The 25,527-nt window shown below is 48.9% G+C and overlaps 1 long non-coding RNA gene across 1 annotated transcript; it reads right to left on the bottom strand.

Annotated features, from left to right (window-relative positions):
- Positions 1-261: 261 nt before the first annotated feature.
- On the bottom strand, positions 262-1,845 carry LOC138493275 (uncharacterized). Its single transcript, XR_011276347.1, has 4 exons — positions 1,752-1,845; positions 1,474-1,579; positions 1,112-1,265; positions 262-850 (listed from the first exon to the last, which is right to left on the bottom strand). It is a non-coding gene; the product is annotated as an uncharacterized lncRNA (long non-coding RNA).
- Between the last annotated feature and the right edge of the window lie 23,682 nt (positions 1,846-25,527).

Here is a 25,527-nt window from a genome sequence, read left to right as displayed (position 1 = left end):
TGCAGGACTCTCCAGACTTTTCATAGTTCAAGCCTCCCTACCTGACCATGCAGACTGCCAGCTGCCCTGGATGGGGGTCTAGGTTGATATAAAGAAAGTAGTACTGCTACTGAAAAAGATTCATCTTGATTATTTGTCATTGAATAAAGCGTGACCAATTTGTAATATCAAGGAACCTTAGCTGATTTTACTAATAGAATATATCTTAGAAAGATTAACCCAAAGAAAGTGTCCAGAAGGAAAACCCACATACACACGAGGGGCTGTGAAAATAAATGACTTGTATTGAAAACGCACACTTACAAATATGTACAAAACATGATTTCACTGATTACAAACAAAAACAAATCATAATGTTTTCGAAAAACAATAATACAACTTAAACATAGTGTTGTAGAGAAAAATTCTAAAATTGAACATATAACAAGAAAAAAGCAAAAAAGTGTTTAGAATATGCAAGTAATATAGCACATATCTATGTTAATCAACAACTTGTATTCTTTAGGAATATTTGTGTGGAAAATAATTCCTGGGTCGTTCCAGTAATCTTAGAACTGTCTAATTGGGTGGGTTCTATCTGATTCCCAATGTTTGGATGTCTGTTCTGGTAAGTTTTGTTGGAACAAGGTGATCCCAACTAGCTATGTGCCAACGTCGCAGGGGGTATATTGGTGGGGGTTCCACATCAAAGTGTAACAATCAACATGCAGTATTGTCTCACTGAACCACGATAAGTTGGTTCATAAATCCCCCTTGCTTGAAAAATGACGTTTCGGCGGCCATGGCGTCCATCTTGTAACCAAATTAGAGGGACGTGGAAGCCACCTTCTTCAGAGCGCTTGAGTGACCCCTGTAGTGGAGAGACCAAGAGAAAAACGTAGGTCAATTATTCTCTTGGTGCAGTGGTGTTTCCCTGCTGGACTTTTCAGGGTAAATTAGTAAAAAAGGGGTGAATAAATCAGAACTTAAAGGGAAATAATTACCTATTAATAAATACTAAAAAGTAAAAAGAGGGGGAGACCTGATATAGGAGACAGAGTGAACTATATGTAAACTCCTATCTCAAGTTAGCTGTGGTGGGAGTTTAGAATAAATGTCTCACGACAGAAACCTTATGGACACACTCTTGATCGTGCAGGCTCTCCGGACTGGGCGTAGCAGGATGCAGGACTGGTTGCTGTGCTCGAAGGGACGGGGGAAGAAACAATGTCGACCACCCTGGTCTGAAGTGTGCTGATCACGCTCCAGAAGTTGATGGTGAAACTCTGTTGATATAAAAAAGTGACAGAGATGCAGATGAGGGCAGGGATATAAGAGGGATGAAGTTTATGCCATGGAGAGTGCCAGTGCCTTGTGGTAATTGTCTGAGAATTTTTTTTTCAGACAAACTATGGCCTGAGCTGCTGGCAAATGTGCCTGTTACAGATATACATTGGGTGTTATCTGTGGAAAATAAATAAGTAAATGTAGTACCTGGGTACGGAGGTTTGTTTGGAAATCCATACGTTCCTCTGTGTTGAAGAACCAAAAGTGGGGGGGCTCAATTGCTATATTGCCGTGAGTCCCTCGTCATGCGTTTCTGTAGTGGGAAAGGCCAAAAGAAAGAAATGCCAAATGTATTTACAAAGCTGGCAGTTCGTATGTCTCTGTGAGGCCGAGCTCACATGTGAGTCATTCTCTTGTAAGGAATATACATCGTAAAGAACGCTCTCGTCCAGAGAGGTTGTGTGTGTATTTGTATTAAAAGTTACCTGAGGTTAATCTTCGCCGTGTGCAGAATCTAATCTGTATTGTCTGCCAGCTGCCGAAAGTCATGCGTTCGGCGTCTGCAGAGCTGCTGTAATTAATAGGGACGAGGGCTAGAGGCGGAAGGGTGTGTGTGTCTCTCAGCCAATCAGGATGCTGAAGAGTTCAGAGTCCTGATTCACTGTGTCGTTTGCAATGCGGAAGTAGACGCTGCCATTGTTGTCTATGTCTCCATGCTTTACAAAGTGTTCTGAGTTTGATTACACGAACGTCCGCAAACGTTATGAAGGAGGCAATCCAGAGGTAATGTTAAACTGGAAATGATTGTGCGCGCGGCTGCTTTTACTTGCAATGTAAATGTTGCGCGATCCGACTCGACCCAGAGGGGTGTGTTTCGTGTAGTCACGTGGTCTTTAATCATACTGCTGAAAGTGTCGAGTCAAAGAATGGTGTAGATAGCGCCTTATGAGTGCAAGGAAAATTGTGCATCATAATGCACCTCTGTGTCTGTCTTGGTTTTCGGGTGTCTTAGTTAGAGTGTGTGAGACTCCATCAGCTCCAGATAGCAAACGGGAGAACAAAGCTGTTTTGCACCAGCGGTCTCTGGCTGTGTAATGGGTTCTAACATAGGTGTAATTTAAGGGTTTGGCGTGGAATGGACCCACCTATGAGAGTATAATGTGTTTGGTGGAATAAGAAGAGGATTAGTTAAAAATTGACCAGGTGTGATTTTGTTAGTCATCCAGGGTGATAATGGTGCCGCTTGGGGGCTTTTTGTTGGAAAATCCTTGTGAGTCTCAAAAAAAGGTTAAAGGGAGCAACTGGATGCTCTGCAACAATCAATTATCTTTGTGGAAAAAGTTGTTGTTCATTGAGGCCGTGGGCCACAGAATCCATTCTGTGTATCCATCTGCATGCTAGGTCTAACAGACGGCCCTGAATGTTGGGTCCACTGCGTACCCGTTCGATAAACCACCATTTGATGTCATGAGTATTATGTTTTTCCTCCATATAGTGCTGTACTAGTGGAGATGTCATATTTTTGCAGCGGATTCTTGACCGATGCTCAGATATCCTTGTGCCAACGTTCCGCATGGTCTGTCCGACATAGCGTAAATGGCATGGACACTCAATGCAGTAACCCACTTGGTTTGTTTTGCAATTTGAAACGTCATTTAGGGTCCATGTTTTTGCTCCGATCTGAAATTGTTGTAATTTAGTGGTAAATTGGCATACTGAGCAAGTTCTGCATGGATAATGCCCTTTGAGTGGTCGAAGATTCCAGATATTTGTCTGGGGAGATTTTTTGTTGTACATGGAATGGACCAGGTGTTCTCTCAAATTGCGTCCCCTCTTAAATGCAAATCTGGGTTTTTCTTGGTCTGGTAGATAGAGTCTGACTATGGGCCAGTATTTGTAGATGATTTTTTTAATCTGAAAAGCATGTTGGCCGTGAGTGATAGCACATGTGATTTGATTGTTCTCTACATCCCGCGTTTTGGGTGTAAGAAGTGAGTCACGGCATGTGAATCGGGCTCTTTTAAGTGATCTTGCCACCATTTTTTTGGGGTAGCCTCGTTGTCTTAGTCTATCACTTAAAAGGCTGGCATCATGGTAGAAGTTATCTAAGGAAGTGCAGTTTCTGCAAAGTCTTAAAAATGGCCATATGGTAAATTTTCTTTGATATGTTGGCGGTGATCGCTTTGGAAGTGTAAAAATGTGTTGCGGTCTGTAGGTTTGCGAAAAGTGGTGCATATTAGTTTGCCTTGATCGTGTTCAATTCTCAAGTCCAAGAAGTGAATGGATGAATTGCTGTATTGAAATGTAAATTGAATGTCTTGACTACATCAGTACTAAGTCGATACAAGAAGACATATTGTGCACCAATGAATAAAACATGTATTGCCGGTCATGTGGGTGCAGGACTCTCCAGACTTTTCATAGTTCAAGCCTCCCTATCTGACCATGCAGACTGCGAGCTGCTTTGGATGGGGGTCTAGGAGCTGTCCCCATCTGGTCCATTCTCTGATCCATTATGCAGTTCATGCCCCCCACCGCCAGATAACAGGAGTGGATGGATACAAATCAACAATATTTGCAATGTTTTCAAAGAAGTCTTGGGAGTTTTCATTTAGGCCATATGTGTTAACAAGCAAAACTTCCAACCCCTTCAAGCACTCCATGCACCACCACAGTGAGAAACCAAAGGGTGTCTCACCGACCAGTCCCTTGGGATCTGTCATCCAGGTGGCTAGGCACGGCATCACTATTGGATACAGACCCTGGGGGTGGACCAGTGCAGGAGGGTCATCAAGATCAGGGGTCCCTGGGAAATGGGAGTGGGGTACCGACACAGTATCCCTGTCCCCATTTTCCTGTAGAACACCCTCATTCCATGTACCATCTAAGAAGTTTACCTTCCCCTTTCCTAACACACACACTGCTGCACGGACAAAGCGCTTCAGGGAAAGACAGACTCACACACAGCCAGTCCATTTGACATGTCTCAACATCAAGGTCAGGCAGGGTCAGGAACTTAACCTTAACGACTCGCACCTGAATCCTGTTACCTTTCTCCACTGGGATAAAAGGTGGAGCATGAGAGCACCCGCAGAGAAAGGCGAGAAGGGCAACCGAAGAGAGCAAGACCAGCATAAAGGAAGGGCAGGAAATCCTGTGAAGACGACGCAACCATGGGAGCAGAGCAGACGGAACCAGGAGGCGATTGAAAGTCTGTGGTCCTACCAGCTGCGGGGTGAAGATCGCTGCAGAATCCCAAAGGGGCAACTCCCTACTACTGCAGAAGGTCACAGCGGTACCTCATTCATGTGTGGCATAAGGACTTGAGAGGATGGTAGCCGCGCTGGCCCAAAAGCCTTGACTATACGGACGATCTTGATAAGCTGTATCAGCCGCTGCTGGTGGGGAAACTGGAGACTGGCTTGTGTTGATAAATGAAAAGGACATTAATGTTTGAAGTGCTCGTTGGGTTGTCGAGAAACCGAAAGTGAAAGCACATTGTAGCAAGAATGAAGAATGCTGAGATTGTGCATGTAAGAGACACCGCGAAAGAAAATAACTGAGAAAGGAGGCGAATAGTCAAAGTGGTCGTACAAGGATAAAGTCAAGGGTACGGGCCCCCCCCTTACAGTCCAAAGCCTTTGACAACAAGTTAAACAAAGTATAAAGCTAACATTAGGAATGATTAGCCCTGTGATTCTAAGAACTGCAGATACCAATGGCCTCGGGAGAGGAGGCCGGTACAAACCTTTAAACTGTATTCAGTTTTGTGGGTTGCGCGTAGGACGGCAGCCGTGAGAGAGAGAAGTTTGATTGCTGAAAGTTGACACACTTGCTGCAATATAACAGAGTGGCCCGCCGAGACTTGATCGCCTATCGGAAGTCTCTGTATTAAACGGGAAAGTACTTTGAAGTGAAAGCATGAAAGATTGCAAATCAGCAAATGTGATGCTAGCAGTTTGAAGGCTCGCGCTGATAGAGGGAAGCCAAAACTGCCTACAGAGGAAGGTGTGAACCCGGCGGAGGGGGACCAGAGTGAATCGGTCAAAGCAAACCAAATAGTTGTTTAAAAAGACATTAAGAGCTCCTGAGTGTTATAAGCTTGTAGAACTGGTAAAGTTAACTGAACTGTGATTTAAAGGCTACAGTGAACCCGACGGAGGGATGCCAAGTGAAAGCAAGGGAAAGTGAATCCCGCATTTTGATAAAGTGACTGAACAGTGGTGTAAATATGAGGGTCCTGAACATCTGTGAAGATCTGCTCTCCATCCTTGACTCTAACATTCCCCCTGTCCTCATCCTCCTCGATCTCTCTTCTGCCTTCGACACAGTCAACCATACCATCCTGCTCAACCGTCTCTGTGAAAACCTGGGTATCACTGATCAGGCTCTGGCCTGGATGACCTCTTTCCTCTCAGATCAACCCTCCTAGGTCCAACTTGGGCCCTTCCTTTCATCTATCTTCCTCTCTACCTGTGGTGTTCCCCAGGGGTCTAGCCTCTCGCCCTGGCTTTTCAACCAATACCTGGCAACTCTCGCCCACTGTATTGCCACTTTCTGCTCAAATTTCCAGTGCTACGCTGATGACACTCAACTCATTTTCAGGCTGCCGTCTGCCACCTCCTCTCCCTTTCTCATCTCTGATTGCCTAACTGCCATTCAAGATTGGTGTGCCGCCAATGATCTTGTCTGAATGCCAGGAAGATGGAGAACCCCCTCATCGGCACTCCTTCACCATCCTTTCCCCTCACTCTCTGGCCGGCCTCCCTTTGCCCTCCTCCTACCCCCACCTGCGAGGCTAAGAACCTCAGGGTCATCTTTGACTCCACTCTTTCCTTCTCCGCCCACATCTCTGAGGTCTCTAAAAAGTCAAATTACCTACTGCACCTCCTCAGAGGTACTCTGCCTTTCCTCTCCTTACCCCAGAAGCTCATGGTATCCCAAGCTCTGGTTCTCTCTAGCTTGGACTATTGTAACAGCCTCTTTCTAAATTAACCGGCCTCTACTCTCCGCCCTCTGCAACTAATCCAGAACAGGACTGTGAGACTTGTCCTTGGCCTCAAGCCCTGGGATCGTATCTCTCCAGCTCTGAAATCACTCCATTGGCTCCCAGTGGATACAAGGATTAAATGTAAAACCCTCTGCATTGTCCACAAGGCTTTCTGGTGCCTGGGTCCAAAATACCTTCAGCTATCCCTCCGCAAAAACCTCCCCTCTCGAGCTCTTCGCTCTTCTACCTCCAACTCCCTCAGGGTCAGTCGTTTTTCAAAGAAACAAGCTGGGGGTAGATCTCTGTCTTCGGTTGGGGCCTCCCTCTGGAACAGCCTCCCTGCCACTCTAAAACTTGAGGAAGCACCTCAAGACCTTCCTCTTTTCTTCTGCCTTCGCTCCCTCTCTCCCCTGCTGATCTGTTCTCTCTTGGCACCGTGCACCTGGCCACCCTCTGTCCTCCGGGCCCGGTTACCTGCTCACCCTGCCACCCTCCCGCACTGCCTCCGGGCCACCCCTTGCACTGGGGTCTGTATCTGTACCCATACAGCACCCCCCTTTTTCTTCCTGCACTTATCAGACCTACCCTGCCTGCTGCCTTAAACCTAACTCTTGGAAATTGCTGGCTGCACTACCACTGTTTGTTGCCTTTATTATTTATTTATTGTTATTTATCTGTTTCTCCTCTGCTTCACACTTTCCACTTCTCCTCCCTTCCATGCACTTTTCCCCTCCCCCTCTCCCATGCACTTGCGCGTTCTCAATGTCACTGGGCCTAGTAAGATCACTGTTTTGTTCTCCCCTGTTTCCCTCCCTTGCCTTGTCGCGCTCTAAAACACTTGTGTACGAGCGCAATAGAAATAAAATATCAATATCAGTATCAAAGGTGAATCCAATGAAGGGGTATCGGGAGAAAGCCGGGGAAGAGGGGAATCCCGCATGGGGAGAGCTTGGGAAAAGTCTTGTGCGGCCAAGCAAAAGACATTAGGCCTCATTACGAGTCTGGCAGTAACCCTGCCGGTGCAACCGGCGGGTTGCTGCCGGACTTGTAATATTTAACCAGCACCTGACTTCCTGGTGCCACCGGGAGATTAGCACTCTGGCTGCCTGGGAAGTCGAGCACCGGTAAATTGTAAGTCCCCATTCCCATAGAGTCCCATTGAACTCTATGGGAGTGGCAACCGGAAGCACCGGCACAGTTGTACGGTGCCAGCGCTTCTGTGAGCAGTCTGCCTACCATGGCCACTGTGCCCAGCAGGGCCAGACCTGTTGGGCACAGCGGCCAAGGCAGGCAGACTCGGAGTTTGCCGATCTGGAGACAATGGTCCCTCTGAGTTTACTGGCACCCTTGTTTCCACACCGGCAAACTTAGAATAAGGCCCATTGATTTGAGGGGTCCTGCCTTTTCTGAAGAAACTGCTTCCTGATGACCAATAGACTTAAGGGGGACTCACAGCAGACATGCCAACCCTCCCGATTTAAGCAGAAGACTCCCGATTTTGAACTGAAAAATATTGCAAAATATTGCTATTTTTCACGTTCTCCCGCCTAAAATAATTCTAGCCCCAATGCATGCCTATGGGGAAATTAATTTCTCCCGAATTCTCTCGTGAAATCTCCCTCCTAGGTGCCTCAGAATGTTGGCATGTATGTCACAGTCATGCCACTCTTCTGCCTTATGCTGCGATGTAACGTGGGGAAGGGAGTGCATTAGTTCAGCCATCCTGAACTACCGAAACACTTCTGGACATTTCAGTTTACACTACACTCTTTTGTTATACATCTCATTGCCCCACACCCTTTTGTTGTATAGAGTAAGGATTTGGCAATAGGTTTATTAGTATAGTCCATTTTGTTTTGACACAACACCACTAGGACAGCGTTTTCTTTACCTTGATGGTCGTAGTTTGTTCCCATGTTAGATTTAGGTTTAGATTAGGCATTTTTCTCACCCATATACTGTTCAATAAAGACCCTTGGATTGTACTCCTTGTGTCTGTCATGCTTCTGATAACCATGCCTTCCTTGCACCACGTACCGACCCTCTGGGTCAACCTGAGGTGCCTTCAGCTTAAATTTGAGGGACTTATGAATCAGGGTGAGAACCCCTTGAGACTGTTTGAATAGGATGTAAAGAACCTATGTTTCCCCCAGGCTGCGGCTACTAACTTGTTAGTCGACTAAGTGAAGTGTGTCTCTTGGAGGAACAAAATATTAGCTTTGTGCCTGTTGACGTAAGCTATAATGTGCCTGACTTTTGTATAATCACTGAGGCACCTAACATTCCAGCTAAGCAGGTTAATTACAGCCATCTCGCTTATGTAAGAATTATACAGTGCGCATCCTCACTGCCCGCTGAGAACAGTGCTCCCGCCCCCACCCAGATGAATGTTTCGATACACCTCTGTCTGCCAAGACATTTTATAGAACTTTTCACCCCTGCCTCCCCCCACCCTCATCACCCTCCGAACTAGGGTGATGTCAATCCTCCCACCCCCAACAGTACCAGCCCGTCCGTGAACTGGGCCGACCTTAACCAGCTTGAAAACCCCAACAAAGCTGCTTAGCATGGGGGAGCTGTTGCTAAACTCCTTGCTTTTTCATGTGGCCAAGACCCTCAACCATTAGCAAGGATAATAGAGCCAAGACGTGTGCCGCTGCACCCCTCATGCAGACTGAATGCATATAAGAAGAGGCTGGCTGGGCCCGTGCCCCCTTAGATCATAACCCCAAGACAGTTTTGCCTCTGGTGTTCAGGCCCGGATAGTCAAGGGACATATCAGGTGTCTGGGGGGCCCGCCGCCTCACTTCCGTTCCCCTGGTGGAGGGGAATGTTTGCCTCAATGAATGCCACTGCCTCATCTGGTATTGTGAAAAACAGTGTCTTCCCCTCATATTGGAATTTCAGCCATGCCGGGAAGAGCATCGCATACTGCACTGACCTGTCCCGCAGTCATTTTTTGACACCAAAAAATGATCTGCGCTCCATCTGGACGGCAGTAGAGAAGTCTGGATATATGTGTATATTAGCGGACTCATAGCAGAGGGGGCCCTTCTCTCTTGCCAGGCGGAGGATGAAGTCTCAGTAATTTAATAGGTGCCCTATCACTGATCTTGGTGGAGCACCAGGATTGGGCCGCAGTGTAGGTGATCGATAGGCCCTTTCCACTACAAAGGAGGATGAAAACTGCGGGTCACCAAGCAACACCTCGAGTGGACCTCCACCGCTGGCTACATGGGGCCCATGCCGAACCCATCCGGCAGTCCGACCACTCTTATGTTGTTGCACCTAGACCGTGATTCCAAATCATCACACTGTTGCAGCGCCCGCTTGAGATCCCTTGATATTGAAGATACCTGCGTTCTGAGCCTCACTATGTCCTCTTCCACCCTCCCAATTCGGGATTGCGCCACCGTCACCCTGGCACATTCCCGTTCCATCTTAGCATTCAATGTGGAGATCATAGTAGTAATATCGTCAAGCTTACCACTCACCGTGGCAAAGACAGATTGCATGCTGTCCATGATCTGTCGCAGGTCAGACATGTCAGAGGCAGCCGCTCCTAGAGCTTCCCCAGACGCTCCCCGGTGTCACGTCATGGCTTCCTTACCTGCCTGGCATAGGAGTCAATGTTACTCTGTTTTTTCTGGGCCCCACTCCCCTGCGTCATAATTGGAGCAGGCGTGGATCAGAGTGCTGCACGAGCTCAGCGGCGGCCCCCACTGTCCGGTCGAAAGGGGGCACCTAACCCACCCAATTTGCAGAGGTAGGATGATACTGCGGGCCTGCCGACTGCTGCCCCAAGGCCAGCTCGTCCTCCAAAGTGCGCCAAAATACTTGTCAAGATAGGGCACCCCACAGGTTGGTACAAGCAGCACCTCTCAAGGACAGGTCCCAGGGGTTACTGTATGGTCATTGCCGTCCGATTTCCAGCCACCACCCTGCTCTCAAGCAGGTCTCTCACCTGCTAGCCTGCCAACTACTCCCCCAGCATCCAGCAATTGAAAGCAAAGAAATAGGCCTGATGTGTCCCCATACACTATACCAGCCCCACGCCACTCATTCGGCAGCCCCGATCTTCTGTAACATGAGGTAGGTTAGGGGTTGAGGTCCACCTCACCAACAGCACGGATGATGCTGCAGTGAGCTGTTCAGTTTACAATGGTGCACCCGCCCCCCTCCGAGAGCACCATCTCCTTTGGGCTTACTGCACAAAAACACCCAGTCTCGCTTGCAGTGGAAAAGGTCGCTTTAATGTGACAGGCCAAAGCTCACAAATAACCGCTAACCTGGCTACAGACTAACATAAAATGTTTTAACAACCAAAACAATTTAATAATTAAACACTTTCAGTTTCCCCCAACAATTAAATAATTAAATCAGTTCCTCTTCCTCCCTACCTATCCCTTGGTCCCTACCGTCTCCTTACCATCTTCTCAAGGCGTCCCGCTTTTTCCCGGGGCCATGCCCCTCCATCTTCAATACTTGTTCCCCCGGGATAGCCCGTTTGTGCAAACAGCACCACCCCCATGATTTCCCGCGCTATTCCCCCATTGTGCTTCACTCCCCCCTCATCTAAAGGGGCCATGTCCCCGCCAGCAGAAAAACCCTCCATTGAGGTGTTCTTTCTTCCCCACCCCTACCAACTTCCTTCTTCTTCCAACTCCTTATTATCTCTTGCACCTGCAAAGTCAAATCCAAAAGGTAACAACTGTTCCCATAAATTGACAGGTGAACGCCATTCTCCTGGAAAATCTTGAAGCCCTCATATTCTATTTCTTTGTGCTCCAAATCTTTCACTGCTGCCAAGCCACAAATCTTCACCATCTCTCCATTTATTCCCTTGCTCGCCCGCTCTATTGCTCCCTCACTTCTCTCTTCCCTCCATACTCTCCGCAGCAACAGCTTAGTCCACACTACACTTGCCTTGGGCCACATCTTCGGACCCATACCAAATCCCTCTTCATTTTTCTCAGCAGAGCCACACCTGTGTCACTTACTAGGTCATTCTCCCCTGCATTAATTATCAGCCCCTCTGAAGACCCATAGCGCCCCTTTAACCCCGCCAACAAAGGCAGCAGCTGATCCCAACGAAGTCCCCCTAAACCTGACCACCTTACCAGTGCCACTTTGTAGCTGCACCCCAAGTGGGTGCCAAAAAACCCTTTTCTCCGCCTCCTTCCCCGCCCACTTAACAATAGAGTGGCCCACAATCCAAATCTGCGCATCTCCCCCGGCCTCCGCACTGCATCTGAAAAAGAAATTACAATGTCACTTTCCAGTCACGACCATCCCACAATATTCAGCCCTCCCCTGCACCCCCATCCATATTTCAAACAGCCCCTTTACCCAAGTCCCTAATATACCCTTTGTACTTCCCGGACCTCCACTGTCCCAAACTTTTCACCTTATCCTCAGATAAACCCAACCGATTACCTTCAGATGCCGCACCCATCCTAAACGAATGAGTTCCAAACTCCTCTGCCTTTTCCCCCACCGCTACCAACACCTTCCTTAGAACCCCCAAAACTTGGGCTGCCAATACTGCCGCCCCATCCTCATGCCGAAAAGCCAAACCCGACCTTCCCCCACATCGTTCCTTCCAAGCCAAACCTGTCCTCACAGGGCACAACTCCTTACTGCCCCAACCCAGCAACACCCAACAGCCCTTTCCTTTTTGATCCATCTTTGACCTCTTAATCCTGATGTCCAGACCCAACTCCGAAAAATAAATATCTTCCCAACCCAGGCCACTTACTCCTCTCTTTCCTCCCACCAGTTCAGACACCGTAAAGGCCCCAAAAAACAACCATGTAAAGCAAGTCGCAAACATCACTCCCTCCCAAGCCGACCAGCAGACCCCCTCCAAAGCCCGGCACAACCCGACCAACAGAGCCGCCGATACCAGCCTCTTACTATCCTTCCCCCTCTTATTCTCCCTTGCCCAGCCCTCTAACATCCTGCTCGCCATTTCCCCACCACTCGGCTGGAAACCCCAAAACCATGTCCCATAGAAAGTGCCCCCTGCCATCTTCCCAGCTATAGTTGCTTTAGACCAACCCTTATACATGCACCTCAAGAGGAAATTGACCACATCATCCCTTCTCCGCTCTTCCGCATCCCCCCTACCCTTCCAACTATGAGCTCCCCCTTTTATGAAATCCTCCCATGCTCTCCTGTATGCCTCCCTAGATGCCGCGGCAAGCGAACCCTCCACTAAAGACAGCGCTCTCAACTTCCTATCTTCCACAGCTTCGCCAGAATCCGCTGCCCCTCCTGTTCCGCTCCTGGTGCCAATCCACGGAAGCTCTGCCGTTGAAAACGAGATAATGCATCAGCGATGCCATTATCTTTCCCCGGCACATGTGTTGCCCTAAACACCACAATCCATTCCATGCAACTCAAAACAAACTCCCTCATTAATCTCGCCACCCTCTGGTCCCTTGCTAACCGCCTGTTCAATACATGAATCACACATTCATTGTCAATGTTGAAGTTCACTTTTCTGTTCTGCAACTCCTTCCCCCACAATTCCATTGCAACCAACAAAGGAAAACATTCCAGAAATGCTATGCTTCTCCCTTCCTTCAACCAACGCGATGGCCACTTCTCGGTGCACCATCTGCCTCCCCAGAACACTCCAAACCCCGCCGCACCTGCTGCATCTGAGAATATCTGCACCTCCCATGACACCGGATCCCCTTGTAGCCACATGAACACCCCGTGAAAGCTCTCCAGAAAACGCAATCAAATCCTCCAGAAAACGCAATCAAATCCTACAGTCTTCCCGAACTGCCCCTGACACACTTACCCGATGGTGTGGGCACTTTGCTCCCGCCATAGACCACGCCATGTTCCTACAAAAAGTCTGCCCTGGGGCCACCACCTTGCATGCAAAATTAAAATGCCCCACCAGCCTCTGCATTGCCACTAGTGTCATCTTCCGAACACCCACCACTTTTTCCAGCAAACCTACCAGCCTGCTCACCTTGTCGTGCAGCAAGCGTGAGGTCATGGCCACTGAGTCCAATTTGATCCCTAAAAAGGTCAACACCACTGCCGGTCCATCTGTTTTGTCTTCTGCCAACGGCACCCCCAACTCTCCCATCAGTTCCTGAAACATCCCTAGCATCTCCCCGCACTCCTTTTCCTTGCCCGCCCCACTAATGAAAAGAAAATCATCTAGGTAATGCAATACACCTTCCGATCCAGAACTATATGAAAAAACCCACAAAAATGAACTGAAACGCTCGAACAAGGCGCAAGAAATTGCGCACCCCATCGGCAAGGCCTCGTCTATGTAGATGCAGTACTCAAATTGCATTCCCAGCAGCCAAAATTCCTCTGGATGCACCGGCAACAACCTGAAAGCCGCCTTAATGTCGCTCTTGGCCATGAAGGCCCCGTGCCCCGCCTTCCTCACCAGACCCACCGCCTGATCCACACTTGCGTATGTAACCCCACACTCCTCTGGAGCAATAATATCGTTTACTGACATGCCCTCTGGCCACGACAAATGGTGTATTAACCTAAATTCCCCAGGAAACCTCTTGGGTACAACACCCAATGGGGATACCACTAAATCCCCTGGCAGATCAGCAAATGGCCCTACCACCCTACCCGCTGCTATCTCCTTGCCCAATTTCTCTCTTACCACTTCCACATTTTCCCTGGCGGACTTCAAATTCTCTGCCCAATGACGCACCCTTGGACCCTGATAACCCAGCCTAAAACCATAACGAAAACCGTCTCCCAAATCTCTGACCCCTCCCTGTCTGGATAAAATTCAAGCCACTTCTCCAACACCTCCACTTTAATTGGAGTAAAAGCCTTTCCCCAAAACCCCCCTGCCTGCTCCTCGCCTTCTTCCCCTGTCTCCCTGCTGGAAACACTGAGTGATTGGGTGCCTCCCTGCACACCTACCATACAAAACTTCAATTATCAATGGATAAGTGCAACCCCTCCATTCATTCCTAAAGTATTTCGCGCCTAAGAAGCGCTACCAAAACATCCTTCCCAAAAGAAAAACCCTACTCATGGGCATATATTTTAGACGATTCACAGTGTGTATGTTTAAGGCTCATTTATTGCATTTATTATTCAAACTCATTAAAAACATTCATTTATTTAAAAAAAACACATAGATCACATTGACATTTCATGTATTTAAAAAGTCAATTTTGACAGTATACATCTCACATCTAGAAAAAACACATATCATATCAAGACCAGTGATCACATCTCACCTGTTCTTACTCACATCCACTTTCATTCACATTCATACAATCCACCAAACGTACTGTGCAAAAACCGCAATGCTAATAACTTTGTCCTAAAGATAGGACACCCATCTAGTAGGGCAAAGATTTTGTTGTATTTACAAAAGCATGTTAAACATTAAATATTTCTTTCACAAAATTCACCAAGGCAGATGTTCAAAACAGCTATTTGTGAACCTATGTCAATAGCCATATTTTTAAAAAACTCAAGACGGCCCAAATAAGAGGCATGGGGCGCCATGGTGTTGTCTACTTGAGTTTCGGACACCATAATAGACCAAAAATAGATATTTCTATCTGGTGCACCTCATCAGGACATATATTTCTTAGATACAAAAAAAACAATTCATCTTAGCATAGTTCAGCTTGATATGTAGTGTGTGTCATCCTGGTGTTCCATATGCAACTTCTTTCCATTAAAAAGAAATTCACACTTCTATAAGCCAATCTGTGTTTCTGTGAAAATTGTTACAGCCAGAGAAGGAAGAGCAGGCAGAAAGACAAGGAAAAAGCACACAAACATTGTTTAGTTAAAATTGCTCTCAAACCTGTTTCTCATGTTCTGAACATTTTATCATGGCTAACTATACTTCATGGCTAAAAAAGAACCAAAAAACACACCAAAACCCAAATTGTCTTCCCCATGCTCCTCCATCATTCAGGGCATGGTCAATTCTAGGTGATGAAACCCTTTATTTTAACAGGAGAGACGTCCTTATGCAGCCGTCCTTATTAAAGGCCCAGCATGCCGCTGAGGGCTGCCCTCTGCCTCCTCCCCCTGGCCCTCGTGGGCGGGGCGACCATGAAGGGCCGGAAAGGCACAGGGAAACCACTTGCTGTGTGCAATGTCGGAGCTGGCCTCTTCGGTGCCATCCACTGCAGACAGAGATCCATATCTATCTCGCCCCAGACCGCCTGGCTGACCTCTGCCATCCGCGCCATAAATTCTTCATCATAACGCACCCACGCGAAGCCCCCATAACTCGTGAATGCCTTTCTAATCACGTCCATGTACTTCAACAGAGCCACATATCACTCTGGAAATTTCTCACACTAGACACTCGCATAGACAATAAAAGCCGACGTCCAATTCTCGATCGTCACCGGTACCTTTGGACGCGAGGCCAGCTCTCTCTCCTCCTCTTTAGAACCCTCTTTGGCTCTCACCTCCCTATGAAGCAGCTTGAACACGTCCACTAATTCCCCTGCCCAAATCTTATCCTTTGTTGTTGTCATCAAATGTGTTCCCAGGGGTTTCGTAATGCCCATGTATGGCAGCATTTTCTCCTTGCCCTTTCCCTCTTTCTCCTTTGTAACCTGTACCTTGGGTGCCAAGGGCTCAAACACCCTGTCTGTCTGCACCTCCACCAAAGAAATTTCCTTCCCCCCCACCAAGGCTCCCATAGCCTGCATGCCAATCTCTCTCCTCATTACTTGCAACCCTGTCCCTTTCCTTCTTGGCCCCAACCTCGTGTTCTTCCTCTGCCAATGCCGCTGACCAGTCCGCTTCCCGCTCCGCTTCCCGCTCACCTCTTTCTGCCCTGCCATCGCCCGTCTGCAGCCTGGCCTCCACTCCGATGCTCCTCATCTCCTTTCTTACCGGGCTTCTGCTGCGGGGACAAAACATGTCAACAGTCTCACCCACCAAGTTATCCCCCCAACCTCTTGCCCCCCAGCCCCCTTGCTCGTGTCATTCCCCTTCCCATCTTAGGCCCCTTCTAGCCATCTCTCTCCTCCTTACAGCACTGTACCCTTCAACCTCCCACTTCCCCACATATTCTTCCACCCCTTCATCATCACCCATGTAATACCATTGCTGTTGCGAGCACATGCTCGGCCGGGCAGGTCTTCCTCTTGTGAGCCCGGGGCATCCGGGCCGCCACTCCGTCGGTGTCTTCTCGGCGGGGCCGCAGAAACCCCTTCCTGGTCCTCTTCTCTCGGTCAAGGGGCCCTCTCCTCCACCCTGTGGTTGTCCTCGCTAGGGGCCATGCTGTGCCCGCTAGACTGTCCTCGCAAATTTTGTCGAGGGGCCGTTCTTAAACCCTCTCCATATTCCACCTCTGAAATAGCAGGGGCCGCTCTGTGCCTTCTGCCCAAAATCCTCCTAGCCGGGGGGGGGCATTCCGCACCCCTCCCTTACCTCACTAATCGAAGGGGACTGCTCTCTCCTCCTCCCACCTGCACTCTTCTTCAGGTATTTTCCTCCCTTGCCGCTCTGCCCTGTCGCTCCTCACTGCACCCCGTCACCCCCACCTTCACCCCCGACGCTCTTTTGCAAACTCCTACCATCCCCTTCATCCACCTGGTCATTTTACGCCAAACCTCTTTTTGACCCCTCTCCTAACTGCACTCCTCCCCTGGACGCTCTCTTGTCAATCTCCCTCCTCATCTTCCTACCCCTCGACTCCCAGACCTCCCCTCTACCTGCCGCGGGGCTACATGCCACCACTGCCGTGAGAGCCCCATCTGCCGCTGCTCTCCGCTGCAGCCTTCCTCCACCGTCTTCCCCTTCGCCCATAACCTCCCCCACATCTCCCTCAAGCTGGGCTTTGGATGCCCTGCTAATGATCTCTAAGGCTTCCCTCAGGGCCTTGGCATCCTCCAGTCCCTTCTCTTTTGCACCCTGACCCACCATCCTGCTTAAGCAGTGCTACTGCGCACTTGCGCAATGCCCCGCAGAACCACCTGACTAACCCCGAGCCTGCCCCCCGTTAAAAGCGCTGAGCAACCAGGTAAGCTTCTATTTGAAACTCATAAGAAAACTAGTGCCAATAATAAACTAAATAAATTAATAAATAACTAATAAAATGGCCCCTTGCAATTATCCAACCAAGTTTGCCACTTGAAACTGGCAGGCTGTCAAAATTACCCTGCCCACTAAAAGTGTATTTGCCTGCCTATATGCGGCCCTTTCTATTTATTTATATATTTCGTACCCCTACTTGCATCTAATCACTAGAGCAGTAAAGCAGGCTAATATCCCCTATTTGATAAAAGAAAACAGGGCATCATTTCCCTAACTGCCTATTTGCTAAACCAGGATTTTATTATTATTCTTTTTGTTAATAATTATTTACAGCCCTGGGCCCCAGCTAGCAGTTAAACCCAGGTGGGGTAACCACCAAATAATATCCCTATGTCCTGCCTGCCAGTAGTGTAAGCTTAATTAGCTTATATAACTTAAGTGAAACGAAGTTCGCACACATGTGGAGAAAAACAGCGTTGTTGTTCTGCTGTAAATTGTGTGCGGCCCTTTAGGGGCTCCGCACTGCCCCCTGGTGGATGCTGCACCACACCCCGTGCACACCGTCCTAATCAGAAATTCGCCTGGCAGCAAGCAAGACATCCGCCCCCTCCTTCCCACTGCGCCCCAGCCCCCAACAAACCAAACCTGCCGCCGGCCCTAATGACCTCCCAACAGCCTCCACTACTCCACCGGCCCGCAACCAGCCCAGAAGCCGCTCAGTCCACTGGGGCTGCCTAACTCGCGGATGCGCCGCGCTGCTGGGGACCGGATTGCTGAAAACCCTGCTCCCCTGCCTAACGGATACTACGAGGAGACCGCTCAACGGATGCGGTAAGGGAGGGTACCTTATCTATGGTACCCCCAGCTATTTTTTAACTTTAAATAAAGTAAAATAATATTCCCTAGCACTAATCCTAACCTCCCCCACTACCTAACAAAAACCCTACCTCACCTCCACTAACCGCCAAAACACTTAGGCCCAGACTCAGGGAAGGCTCGAGGAGCAGGCTCCAGGACAAACGCTCGTCCTAACCGTCGCCTGCTCCCGAACCTTCCCTACCCCCTTAAAAACCCCTGTAGGTGCGCTATACATGTAAGTCTAGAAACGACCCTAAACCAAGTAGAGAAGGTATATTATGTTGGCCATAAACCAATCGCATCATGTGCAATCACAGAATCGTCTATAGAACCACAGGGCATCCATCTCGTGTAACATCCGCCATTTTCTGCTGATCTCTCTTTTGCTCTTCTGTTAAATGCTTTGCTAAAACATATAATATTCTGAAAAGTTCATACGCGGTACGAGGCCACAGCCTGCATGTTGAAAGATCAGCCCAGACAGGAATGCCAAACAGTACAGAAATACAATGGCCCTCATTACAACCCTGGCGGTAAGTGAACAACGATGCCGGTAAAGGATTACCGGCATCGCTTACCACTAGGGCCGATTATGACCCGAGATAGCGCTAATAGCGGCACCGTAATCAAAGGTGCCATTAAAAGTGCCAAGGGCGCGGGCACGCGACTCCTATGCCGGAAATACCGCCATGGCGCTAAGGTGTGAGCATTACGAGTCACGCGGACATGGAAATAACTCCCTTGTGAAGGCCGTAAAGTACCTTACCGCCATGGCGTTAATAACGCCATCGCAGACCAACCGTAAATGGCCATGTGCAGTGTTCCCAGCTGCAACAGGTGCACACAATCAGCACAGGTGAGGTCAATACAGACTGGGCAAGCACAAAAGGAGCACACCCCACCCCTTCCCATACACAGTTACACTCCACAATGATTCCAACACCACTAGCAATGCTGGGGCTGCAGGACCTGATTGCAGTGGAAGTGCCACAACAACAACTACAAGAAGTACAACAGGCAGCACAGAGGAGACGCAGGAGGAGAAGGAGGGCAAGGAAGGGCCAGCATGCCCCACCAGCACAGCCTGTGCCACCACGCAGGCACTCCCCAATACCACGCATCTGTGCCAGTCCATTCAACCTAACCGCTGACCAGATCCACACCCTGTCCCCCCTGGACCGGGACACCATCACCACCATTGTGAAAATGATACATGACGACATAGTCAGCCTCATTGAAACACGCACCGCCATCCCACCCCTACTGAAGGTAGTGTCTGTGCTCCACTTCCTGGCCACAGGCACCTACCAACACACATTCGGGCAACTGCATGGCATTTCACAACCATTACCCTCACTTCCGCTGAACCAAGTGCCTGATTCCCTCCTCAAGCACACAGACAAACACATTTCCTTACCACGGTCTGCCCAGGAGATCTCAAACACCAAAGTTGGTTTCCATTCACTGGCCGGCATACCTGGTTGCATTGGCGCCATTGACTGCACCCATGTTGAATTTGTGGTTCCACGTGCCATGGAGGTAGCTTGCCGCAACCGTAAGCTATACCACTCAATCAAATTGCAAATGGTATGTGACTCGAACTACGTCATCACACAATGTTGTGCCCTATTCCCCAGATCAACCCATGATTCAATGGTCCTGCGTAACTTCACGATTCAACGCTACATGGAGCGACATGCAGGGCAGAGATCCTGGCTACTCGGTGAGTCGCATGTTGGGCTCATGGAAATGTGATGTGGGTAGGTGATTGAGGCATACATGCATACTTCACCTGGCTGAGATGGGGGGGGGGAGATGCATACTTCACCTAGCTGCGAGTGCCAGAGTAAATGGAGCAAGCTCATACCCCAAAAGCAGCCCAGACTGGACTTGACACCTGACCACATAATACAAGATGTAAGCAGCCCTACCATGCGAATGAAGCGGTGTTCCAACCATCCCACAGACATCTGCATGTGCACTGTACGAAATCAGACCGCATCTCCCTCAACAAAATGCAACTACAAGCAACGACTATAGCCAATACACACCACGAAACACCATGAACTGAAAGGCCAGTCCCCCATCACTGCGCATACAGGAGTCACATAAGGGTCAAATACATCAATACATCACTACACTGACACAGATGCCCAACTACATTGCATGACACCATTTGTTGTGCGTAGTGATAGCATCATGAGGCTGACATCACCATTGCCAGGATGAAAGCATACAAATTAGTGGATATCTGCAAGATCACAAAAATAACCGTCGTGGACTAACACAGTGCATGTGCACTCACAAGTAACTGGACCCCCCAGCGCACACTAGTCGATGGCATGCAAAACAGTCCATATGAGGAATACACACATAGCACTTCCATCCATGCATGGAAATGGGCTTGAGACGAAGAAACAAATGCATGCCATTGTTTCACTCAATAAGGTTGAACATGATGAGTTAACTTACACATACATTGTTGCCCACATGCAGGTGATGCAGGCTATCCTTTGAAGCGGTGTCTCCTTACCCCAGTCCGGAACCCACAGAACAGGCTAGAGGAGGACTATAATCGTGGCCATACACGACCCCGTGTGGTGTTTGAGCAGACGTTTGCCCTCAGGAAGGCACGGTTTCGCAGCCTCAGTAGGTCTGGTGAGTCACTCCTGTACCGCCATGAGAAGGTGGCAAAGATTGTCATGGCATGTGTGATGCTAAACAATATGTACATCAGATGGAATGTGTCCCTGCCCCCTGACGCAGAACAGCAACCACCTGACGAAGAAGATGAGGAGGGTGGGGATGGTACAGCACCCCAGGAAGTACACGATGCACAGGAGGGACGTGACATGCATCGGACTCAGATCAAAATAATCTACTAGCACACAAGTATGGGGGGTGTCACATGGAGAAGGCACTTGGGACACTGGTTGTGTCTGGGACATGCACACTGTACACTGTTCACCAATTAAACACACGTACACAATGAGGAATGTCCACACAAGTGATTCGTGCATAACCAAAATGTGTATTGAAATAGTAAATATAAGTGAACACACCCACTTCCCCCTCCCCCCTCAACTCCCCAACACACCCACTCCTCCCTCCCCGCTCAACTCCCCAACACACCCACTCCCCCCTCCCCCTCAACTCCCCAACACATCCACTCCCCCCTCCCCCCTCAACTCCCCATAACATGGTGTGGATGTCTGTGCTCAAGTGCATCATGTGGCATCGGTCCACGTGGCCGCCTCTATTGGCACCCCCCTCTCCCGGCACCCGGTTAATAATTGATAATTTCATGCATCGACTCCTGGGTTTTGTGGCCTGTTGATGATGGCTCTGGCGTGTCCATTGTGCTGCTCCCCTCCTGCACATCTGCCACTGGGCATGGAGTGGCCGGCCAGGAATTTTCAGGAGATTGCTCCTGTATGCCATTGTCATGCTGGCTGCACAGGGACAGGTAGGGGAATGCAGGGGGCCAGTGGGGGGAGCCACGACAACATCGACATCCCCTTCATCATTGTCTGAGCTAGCTGCGGTGGCGGCAGTCTCACCAATGGTGCTGCTTCCTGCGGACCCAGTGCCTTCAGTAGACACCACTGGGTGGATGGTTGTAGTCGGTGGTGCCGTAGTGCTTGACTTGCTGCACATCAGTGCCGTGGCCTGTGATGTGCTGTGGGATTTTGGCTGCTGTGGGGGTTTGCTTTTTGCACCAGAGGTGGAGGGACGGTGTTTTGGGTCTTTCGGGCCTGGGCTTCTTGGCAGGTGTAGTGCCTGTGTCCTCATCGGCACTGTCCGAATGAGAGCCTTTGGTGGACCAAAGGAGGGAAAGGGTTAGTGATGGGTCTGCGGACATTGAGCAGGCATTATGATGGCTGCATCCATTTTGATTACTAGATGGTGCACATTGGAGGCAGTGACATACAGCTTGTCTCCCTCTTAGGTGGTAGAAGCATGGAGGCATGTGGGTGGCTACAGAAAGGGTGTGCATAATGCATGTGTACAAGGTGGAGGTCAGCACTGCCTGTAGGCAGTCTTGTGCTAATGTGTCGTGTGGACTCTGTTAGGCATCATTGCACTTCACAAACATCTGGACTTCATTGTGTTGAGTTTTGCATAGCTGGATTTAAGGCACTTACCTGCGTCGCCTGATGTCGGGGATCCTCTCCCCATATCTCCGACCCCCTCTATGCTCTCTGTGCCTATGGTTGCGGCACATATCTCCTCCCACGGCTGCAGTTTGATGGGTGACTCAGCTCCTCCGCCAGTCGCCATTCCCAGATTCCTATTGGCCACCAGTATACTCCTGACGCGGAGACATAGATCGTCCCACCTTTTTCTGCATTGTCTGGCATTGCGGGTGTTGTGCCGACTGCACTGACACTCTGGGCTACCATGGCCCATATGGCCTTCTTTCTCATCAGCGCTGGTCTGGTCATCTCCGTTGAAAAGACTACATCGGCATGCTCTTGTAGGGTTTCAGCCAACATATTTATCTCCTCCCTAGAAAAGTGCTCCTGCCGCAGCCGATCTCCAGTCTTTTTCAAAACGTTAGGCCTTATGATGTGGAATGGGTGTTGGAGAAGGTTTGTGGAGCTTGTGGGGGTCAGGTGTCCACTGGTTGAAGAGGATGGCAATGGATTGTGTTTTTAAAGATGGCCGGCGTGCTCTTTCCCGTTCCTGTGCGGTGATACAACTTCCGGATCCGCTGATTTGCGGTCGCCACGAATAGCGGTTCCCGCAATTTTCGGTCACCGGTAATAACGATGGCTAGGGTGGCGAAGGTGCTTTTACGGCCTTTAGCGCCATGGCAGTGATTACATTACCGGCATGGCGCAATGCTCGTGCCCGAGAAGTCGTAATGTGCCGCTTTTAGCGGTCTCTGGCCAGCACGGACACGTTAATTGCGCAATGCCGGTAATGGCCGTTCCTTACCGCCAGGGTCGTAATGAGGGCCATTGTTTTCCTCCCTCATGAAATCCTTGAGAGCAAGCAGAAACGGCATTTTATCAGTGGCCCAGGTGCCGGCCTGTCTCACTAAAGCTGTAGGAATAGGAAGTTAAAACATGAATTATACTTTTCTAGCAGTCCTCCTTCACGGATCTTCCTTAGAACGGGCTGACCCCAAGTTCACGAATAGAAACTAGTAGATAAGGTGCTTTGGAATGTTTCTCTCCCGCGAACACGATATCCTCACTGAACGAGTACTTTATGTTCTTTGTAACAAAGAGGCATGTCTGCAACTGTTGCTGAGTATAATAGATTAAGAAACTTGTCATAATGTGTCATATGTGTCATAATTTTCAATCACCGAACCCTAGCTGAAGAAGTTACATTATGGGCGGTTCTGATGTGCCTTGAAGGCTAATATTTTGTATGTATGTAACTGTTTGTATGATGTTCGCTCTCTTGCGTCTCACGAGGTCTGGGTGACACACGTTGCGAAATGTTAGACCCAGTCGGCCGACTGAGCATATTTTTGCAATAAACCCTAGTACTTGGAAATCGAACTGCGTGTCTGTCGTATCACTAGTATATGGTGATTGTGCCTTGGTTTCCACATGTGGATGTTCTTCAGGGCCTAGCAAAAAATGGCACCCGAATAGGGACCCCCCCTTTTTCCCCATAGTATACGTTAAGATTGAACAAGGCAAAAACGAATCGAGGACGAGACCGTCAAGCGTGATCGAAAGGTGTTCGGCCGCCCCTGTAGAAGTGATGAGAGGCTCCTTTGCAGATTTGTACACAGCCGATCCCTGATCGACGAGCTTCCAAAGGGCATCGAGGCGGGGGTCCTGAAACGAGGCACATTGAGCCAGATACGCAGTCACGACGATTTTTGGTTGCATTTGTATACAGATGAATTGCGTCTTGAGTGACAAATTAATTGATCAGGTGAGTCGTGCCCGATTCTTAATCGCCCTGATATTGATAGAGTGTTGCTCTTGCAAGATCAAACGCCCAGGGTAAGATACGAGTAAAAGATCAATTATGCCTGGGAAATTGTCTTCTTGTCTAGTGGGATTTTTCCACTGCGGTAGACAACCTTTGGAAACTGGCCAGGTTGCACCACCCGTAGGGTGGCCAGCGTTTGAAATATATGTGAAGTATGGAATAGGGGCAATAATATTTAACGCAATTTGGCATAGACAGATCAGACATGTAGCAGACTTGCAGTGGCCTAATGATGGGACATTTGAGTTGGCACGTATAGAACACTTAGAATCAGTATTGCTACACAAAAAAGCACACCCAGCGGCATTCAATATCGTGAGTGATTGGAGGAAGGAAGCTAACCTCCGTCAGAGAAGTAGGCAGAAATATGCACAAAGACACAAATCAAACACAGAGAAAGCACTAGAACTTGATGAGCTTAAAATAAGAGAGGATCTAAGAAGAATGGACAGGGCCTTTCAAATAGGTGTACAAAAAATATATCCACAACAAGATTTGCATACATCAGATGAGCTAATAAACAAAATTTTAAATGAACGAAGAAATTAACGTCCTCAAGGTAGCGCTGACACTATTGCACCTCTACCCATTGCTCCTCCACCTCAGTTGCCACCCCCCACTCCTGTTCTCCCGTCTGCACCAGCTCCCCCTGTGCACGTGACACAATTTCCTCCACTGCCGACAGAGCGTGAGTTAGCAGCCGCCGCAGATGACAGTTCTTGAGAGGTGGGGCCTGCGCTGGAAGGAAGCACCAGAGTGACTCGTAGTACGGTTAGCAAAGAGAGGAAAGAGCAGCTGAAAGAATGGGCAGAAACGTACATTGAAGGCAATGATGAGGGATCCGTGCAGAGTGCCATATATGACTATCAGAAGCTTGCCGCACAACAGGTATTGTTAGAATGCATGGGGGAGTATCTAGTGGAGGAATGGAAAAAGTTGACTGGTACACTAGCACCGAAGGAGTTGCAGGATCTAAATGTTTTTTCTTGCATGCAGGAAAGTGCGTCAGAAATACAAGAACATGTAGGCCGGCTGTTTGTGTTTAAAAGTGAGCTTGATCAATTGACTGAGGAGATGAAAAGAAGGAAACGACAGGTAGTGCCATATGTCCAGCAGCAGGTTTTGCCGCCGTTACAGCCTGTTAGTGAAGAAACAAAAATGTGTACGCGAGAGGCGCTTAGATGGATTACTGAGGACACCATTACCCCAATAGCAGTGCATGATACGTTTAGTCAATATACACTAGAGATGCAGAGAAAGGTATTGCAGGTAATGGTTGAATATTTGCAAGATGAGTGTTTGAAAAGAAAATGATGTTGCCCTCCTGATTTAATGACAATATATAAAAGGGCATTTTTGCCTGAAACTGGAAAGGCTGCTCTCTCTCTTGAGTTAGCGTTATTACTCAGCAAACGAACAGGGGAGGA

This window comes from Ambystoma mexicanum, chromosome 10, assembly GCF_040938575.1.
Source record: "Ambystoma mexicanum isolate Mex_15411 chromosome 10, UKY_AmexF1_1, whole genome shotgun sequence".
NCBI classification, from domain to species: domain Eukaryota; kingdom Metazoa; phylum Chordata; class Amphibia; order Caudata; family Ambystomatidae; genus Ambystoma; species Ambystoma mexicanum.
This window is presented reverse-complemented; position numbering and strand designations above follow the sequence as displayed.